Source organism: Amblyomma mixtum, chromosome 2 (assembly GCF_055824585.1).
Source record: "Amblyomma mixtum isolate Tamu chromosome 2, ASM5582458v1, whole genome shotgun sequence".
NCBI lineage: Eukaryota > Metazoa > Arthropoda > Arachnida > Ixodida > Ixodidae > Amblyomma > Amblyomma mixtum.
Window position 1 is genome coordinate 224721112 of NC_143013.1, and position 7851 is coordinate 224728962.

A 7851-nucleotide genomic window follows, 5' to 3' on the forward strand; every position below is an offset into this window, starting at 1 on the left:
GTTGACAAAAATGTTTAATGCGACAGTTTCGGTTTCTGGAGGGATCAAAATTTTGTCGGTCTAGTAAGTTAATAGCGAAGGTAATGTATAAGATAGAGATTGTTCATCATAGGAGGTTCTCGGGGTGTGTACAAACCACATTTCTTTATGTCGGGTCTGACGAATATTTGTGTTTTTTTGGAGTTTTGCCAGATGAATTATGTAATCAATGCCAAACTTTACAAAACCTTTGTAGCACAACATCAACCTGTAATTATAAAAACAAAACACAGGAAGAATTTCATATTTTGGAGAAAGTGGTTTTGTGGAGTATGTATAATGGACATCAGCTATGTAACGTACAGCTCTTTTTTGTAGCAAATGTAGTTTCTGCAAGTTTGTCACGCCAGTTGTGCCCCACACCATGATGCAATACTGCATGACAGATACCACCAGTGCATTGTACAACATTAATTTTACCTTGGTCGGGAGAATGCGACGCAGACGAGCAATGACACCAATGGCAGATGACAATTTTGATTGTAGGTGATCGACATGCTCATTCCAGGTAAGGTGCTTTGAAAAATGCACCCCAAGGATGTTAACGGAGTCCACTATCTCTAACTGCTCACTGCCCAGACACAAATTCATATTAGTTGTGAACATTTTACCTCTAGGCGTGTACAAGATTACTTTTGTTTTCATCGGGTTGATTTTTAAGCAGTTTATCGCGGACCAGCGTTCTAAGTCAGACAGCATCTTATTAGCCTTTATTTCTAAATCTGTTCCCACATTGCCTGTAATAAAAATGGTTGTGTCATCGGCATACGAAACGAATGTAGCATTATGTGTGCAGCTTGCAATGTCATTTAGGTAAATTAAGAATAAAAGTGGGCCCAAAATGCTTCCTTGCGGCACACCAGTGGTAACTGCCTTCCGTGAAGATATTGCGTTATTGGTATCTACAAACTGTGACCTGTGGGGCAGATAAGATGACAAAAGCGAGTGGGCAATTCCACGCACACCATACATTTCTAATTTGTTAAGAAGGATGGAATGATTAATTAAATCAAAAGCCTTAGAGAAGTCTATATATATGCCTAATGCCATATGCTTACACCTGAACGCATCTAAAATTATTTCTTTTTGGCTCAGGAGGGCTGTTTCCGTAGAGCGATGCTTTCTAAAACCATGTTGAAAGTCTGCAATCAAATGATGGCGGTTGAAGAATGAGAGTAATCGCTCATGCATTATCTTCTCAATGCCCTTAGAAAATACTGGAACTATTGATATAGGCCGATAATTATTCAGTGCAGTTTTATCACCGCGCTTGAGGACGGGAACAACGCGGGTGATTTGCATCCTCTTAGGAAAGGTACCTGTTGATAATATTATGTTACAAACATGGGCAAGAATAGGGCTTATAATATCGAGCACAAACTTTACAGGGCGAATCTGGATGCCATCGGCATCTAGTGATTTACTATTGCTTGTAGCTCTGATACATGAAAAAACTTCAAGAGAGTTAGTGGGAGCAAGGAAAAGCGATGCTCCATTCCTGTTTACTGGAAGAAACTGAGCGTAGTTAGTGAGGCTGTGTTCTATGTCCTGTTGCGGTGCTTGAGTAAAAACTTCATCAAACGCGTCTGGTACTGCATCTCCAGAAATTTGCTGCCCATCATGTTTCAATATATCAGGAATAGCTGAGTAGGAGCTAGGCTGTAACAAAGCATTCAATTTGCGCCAAAGTACATCACTTCGCTGGTTAGCAGGGTCACTAAATATTGCTAAAAAATAAGCATCTTTGGCAGCTCTAAGTTTTTGTTAAACTGTTTCTGTATTTCTTAAACTTCTTAAGTAAGGCTTCATCCCTAGATTTTACAAATTTGGCATGTAAAAAATGTTTTTGTTTGATCATGTCAAGAAGCTCAGGGGTCAGCCAAGGTTTCCGCGCTTTCGATCGCCTTGTAATTTTTTTGCGTGGAAAGTGTGTATCATATAATGGTTTAAAAATATTAATAAAAGCGGAATATGCAGAGTCACTGTCTTGTGCGCAATAACAGCTATCTCAAGTTTGCTGAGCAATGGCGTGGCGAAAAGCCTCCAGATTTGATGGCGTGATTGACTGAACATAAACTGGTTCCTTAGTTTTCTGAATCAAATGATTGATCTTACTTACTAGTAGAATGATGCCTAGATGGTCACTGATATCAGTGTACAGAACGTCGGCCTTTAACGAATGAATATTTATATTTGATATGAATACATCCAACAAGGAGGCACTGTCAACAGTCACGCGTGTTGCTGTAGAAATTGTATTCGAAAAACCGCAAGTTGTAATTAGAGTCTAAAAATCCTTTTGCAGCGGAGAAGATGACAGCATGTTTATATTGACGTCACCTCCTAAAACTAGATTCATTTTTTCTTCAGTTGCATAACTAAAAAGTTTTTCAACGAAAGCAAGAAAGCGGGTGGCATCACCTGATGGTGGTCTTTACACAACAGAGAACAAGTTTGTACGGTTTTGTAGTGTTAATACCTCATAATCAGAAGTTATAGCGGTGAAATCGTCGACTGGTTCAGCAACAATATCATCTTTGAGCAAAAGCGCTACACCGCCCCCTCGCTTATCATGTCGACTACAGAAGAACGACTGATAACCAGAAAGCCGGAACAATTGTGATGTAGGCGTTAACCAAGTTTCGGTTAACATTATGACTGTAATCGGTATCCTAAAGCTATGTATTAACACGGTCAGTTCATCTGTCTTATGTGCAAGCGATCGAACATTTTGATGAAAAAATGTCATTGCTGGTTTTTTATTTGATATAAAATCTTTTACCTCGGACGGCATTTAACCCATATTTTAAATAAGGAGCCACCAGAAAAGATGAGCACATTTGTTGTTCCTAAGTCATTTTCTGCAAATCATCAAGATGGCAAATGCGGACAATGAGACTGCCTTCTGATTTCCGGGCGAAAATCTTGCCGTTTCGGTAAGATTTAATCCCTGCCAAGGATGAACGCTTTGCCCAGACGAAGACAAGTCCCCTTGTCGAAACGTTTGCTCAAGCAACCTGAGGTTTTCCCCTCCCTTGTTCATTTTGTGATTATTCCAAAATAGTTCTTCTTGAAACCAGACGCCCAGAAACTTCTGTACCTTTACTCGTTTAACCGCAGAGCCGTTGTGGATGGTATCGATTTCTTTTTCGACTGTTTTCTTAATGGGCTGAAATAAAATGTATGTAGTCTTATCTGTATTTAGCTGCAACATGTGTTTTCTTCTAACCACTCCGATAACAAATTTAAGTAGCTATCTACGCTAGACTCTAGGAGGTTAATGTCATGAGAAGCAAAAAATACGTTGGTGTCGTCGGCATACATTATTACTTCTTGAGCGCCTTGTAAGTTTACAATATCATTGACGTATAACAAGAAAAGCAAAGGACCTAGCGTCGAACCTTGCGGGACACCTTTCTGCCGCTGCATCGTATCGGAGGACACATCTTGTATTTTCACAAATTGGCTTCTACTACTCAGGTAGCTACGCATTAGCTCCCAAGCTACTCCACGTATACCATGCCTTTCTAATTTTATGAGCAAAATTTTCTGATCTATAGAATCAAAAGCCTTTCTTAAGTCTAAAAATGAGCCGTTTGTGAGCATTCGTCGCTCAATATTTTCAGTTATTTTATCGTTAATGCATACTAGTGCTTGCTCGGTTGATTTCTTTTCCTGAAAACCGTATTGACAGGAAGATATTTTTGCATTAGGCGGTGCATGCACTGATATGCGCATCAGGAAAGACGAAGACGAAGCTCGTGAGTTTTGAAGAAGCCGACGGTCGAGCAGTGTTGGCTGGTGCCTGCAGTAAACGCCTGTCGTTTGAAAGCCCTGTCTTTCGTGTCCGCCCTGTCTGCAATCCCAAGCGAAACTACCCCGTAACATCTTATGCCTTGCTTAACAAGAAACGCGGATAGCCTTTGATAAACTACTTCCTCAAATATTTTCGGGAAAACGGTCAAAACAGATATTGGCCTGTAATTCTTATTTTGATCCTTGTCACCTCCTTTATATACAGGTGTCACGCGTACAATCTTCAGTTTGTCGGGAAAAACGCCAGAGGGAAGTGTTAAATTGATAATATATGCTAGCACAGTACTGGTCTGAGACACGACGTGTTTGATCGGTCGGTCCACACCTGCTGCTACATGATTTTTAATTCCAACGACAATATAAGCGACTCAGCGGAATCAGTTGGTTGGAAATGGATGGTGTTTGAAATTGGTGAGATAACTGCTGCATCATAGATGCTACTGTGTTTTGTTCTTGTCAGGTGCACTGTCTAGAGTTACATGTTTTTGATACGATCTTATTTAGAACCCTGCTTACACAGTTTTTTAATGGGAATCCATGCAACACCTGTCCTAGGAAATGGAACCAACCACGACTACCGGTTGCGAAGAGATTATTGCACGTGAAGAGGTCGTTTTAGGAGAATAAACAGCGATGAAAGCGCTTTTCGTATTGAACTTCAGGCATACGAATCTATAGCGCACATACACACGAATAAAACCGTTCAAGCACAATGAAAAATGCCGGAATTTGAATTAATGTGGTCTAATTAGCTAATGACTAACTATGATATCCAAATTAACTACGGCCGCCGCGGTGGCTCAGTGTTTATGGCGCCTGGCTGCTGACCCAAAAGACGCGGGTTTGATTCCGGTTGCAGTGGTCGAATTTCGATAGAGGCGAAATTCTAGAGGTCCGTGTAGTGCGCGATGTCATTGCACGTTAAAAAACCCCAGGTGGTCGAAATTTCCGGAGCCCTTACTACGGTGTCCCTCATAGCCTGGGTTGCTTTGGGATCTGAAATGCCGATAAACTATAAATTAACTACGCACGCATCAGGGCATGTCCCTAAGACACCACAACAAGCCAAACATCGCAGCGCATTCACCAGGTAAATCTCTATCATTCTTAAACACACAAGGGCTTGTGGCCAATGGGTAGCGCGCTCATCTGACAGTCGAAGGGTAGTGGGTTCGAACCCCACCTACTTAACCCAAGCTTACTTTTCAGCCCAATTGCTTTCCATGTAAAACGTACTTACGACGTTTGCGACCGATCCGAGCACGCTAGCATTAATTTATGTACATCATTGTGCCTGCTTCGCGCGGGCACGGAGCAGCATACATGTATATACCTATATACGGGACTGATTCATTGTAAAACATTTTATCCGCCGGAAAGAGCTTAGTAAGAGGCCGCGTTAAGCGGTTGCGAGTACATAGCCCTCGACGACTTTGTCAGCCCACTCCACAGCCCCATAACTTGCGTTCTGGGGTCCGAGCTAGCCAGCGCGTTGTCCCACCGCTCGAGTGAAGGAGCGGTAACTAGATCACCCGGAGGTGGAGACTGTGATCACAAGGGGGTGCTTGAATCACTCGCTCGAGGTGATGTAGCTGCGACGTCATGAGCTGGTCGGTTAGTCCTAAGCTTTCAGCCACTCACCGGTTAACGCAGACAGCAGTTTCTGCAATGAAAATTTATATAGGTCGCGAAGGCGGGACGCGATAGCTGTCTACAACCAAGTGCCAGAGACATCGATGCTGCGGAACCGAAGCGCCAGAATTGTCGGCAACAACGACGCAGAGGAGAGAAAAATAATCGCTTATACTATTTTGGTTGTTTTTGAAGTATTTCAGACAGGATTATAATTGCTGGTTTCGAAAATCTTTTTCCTGTGTACATTTGGTTGCAAAGTAGAACGTTATTTCAAAATATGTGTTTGCGTTCCCTCACAGCAGCGGGTAGCGGCTCTTAGGCCATCCCCCTTCATTATTCTGTGGCTTACTGCCGCTAGTTGCTGGCCGGTGTATCTCGGCATCGTCATCTTGCGACTTCGGTGCGTGCTGCTGGTCGCCTCTTATCAACGTTAATTTCAAGTGCTTGGCTACTTTTTGACCTCATGCTACGTTCTCGACGGCTACATGCGCACGCTTGTTTTTTGCCACGCTGCGACAGTTCCAGCGGTACAGTTTCGACATTGCTGCCTTCAGAAAGACGGTTTGCTCCGAGACGAAGAACGAGCAGCACTCGAAGAACTGGTGCTCCGTAGCAAACTGAACTGTCAAAGTGGGAACTGCTCCGCTGGCATTACATTGCATCAGTATGCTGTTACCTATGTTAGAAAGGGCTTAAAAAAACAAATAGAAGTGTTTTGCCCGCACAGTATGCTGCTATATTGTCACGTTGGTAATCAGCGGCTGAGGGTCAACAGCGGCGTAGCCCAGACGTGCGCTTCCAGGTGCACTTTCACACACACACACACACTTCCTCTTCTTCTTGAAAGGCGCTTCCGTCAGCACGAGCGCTGGCGTCATTGGCCCCCTCAGCGTCATTAGCGAGCGCTCCGTCCCGCGCCCCTGCCAGCGTCGTCTTCTTCGTAACATTACCCGGGGCCACCGAGCGATCATCCCGATCGTTAACAGAAGAAGGCGTCGATGAAGGGATGGGCGAAACGGTGATGGGCTTCCAGGCTAGAAAGTGGAAAGGTGGTGAAGTGCTGGCCGCCGCGGTGAATGAAATGATAGGCAGATGAGTCCTGGTCCACGAAGCATCCGGGCCGGAGGGTGCCGGGAGCTGACGGCCGAGGTCCGTGGACGCATTGGACGGCAGGGGCAGGGGGGAGGTGTGTACACGTGTGGGTCTTGGGTCTTCGGTCGGTCGTGTCTCGGGTCGGTCGGGTCTCGGGTCGTCGTGTCTTGGGGTCCGGGCGGGGGACGGGGCTGGGGTGAGCGGCGGGGTCGGTTCAAGTGGGGCGGGCTGGGGCATGGCCGGGTGGCGCGGACCAGGCACTCACGACGACGTCCACGGCAGGCGCAGGACACCGAAGCTCCGGGACCAGGATGGCGAGGAAGGGACCCCAGCCCCTCCACCAAATATAACGTGGCGGCGAGCCAAAGAATGAGGCGTGATGAACCATGAACATGAGATGATTTAATGGCCGCTGGCCAAGCGCGAGCGCTGGCGTCAATATGTCGTTACCACTGGGTTCCTATAGCGGACAGAGAGGTGTCTTAAAACTTCTGTTTCGGTACTGGCAGTTTGACTTACGGGTGATCCTTGGTGGTTTGTACGGGGGCGCGTGTTACATAGTGAATTCCATTAATTTCCTGGCACCGGCTGTGGGACTGAATGATTGTGCTTAGTGTTGACTATTTTGAATATACTACGTGGGAACTTTGCTTCCGAAGTGAAGAAACGCTCCGATCAAAAACCACGTGGCAATAATTTGAAGATTAGATAAGATTTATACCAATACAAAAATAGTGGAATGCTTTTAGAATCAAAAATCGATTGCCCTGCCTATTGAAAACCCGACATGAATGCTGCCTTTAATGTTCACACTGCTTACATGTTACTCCGCACTAGAATGGACATTGTACTCACTGAGTTTTGCAGATGTGATGTCGTAGGGTACTGCCCTTTTATATTGCTTTATTGTTCTGGTTCAGAAAAAGGTATTGTATGAAATAAGCTATTCCTTTTTACAAAATCTGGTTTGCTCAGGTACATTTTCGATTGCTCTCTTGTTCACAGAGCAGTCTGTATTGAAGTCACTGCGTGTTTGAAATCTTCCCTTTACTCCATTGGACCATGTGTTTACTTGAACACTTCGGGTGAATGCCAGGTCACTATTCATATTTTTTCTTTTTAGCGTCCCTTTTTCGAGCCTACTCCTCTTTTCGCGGCAATGCATTACTATCGCTAATGAGGTCACCTTATTTCTTGCCTATTTCCGCTTGGTTACACTACAGAAGCGCGTTCACACGTCTATCAAAGCTGAATGAATGGCTTGATTTG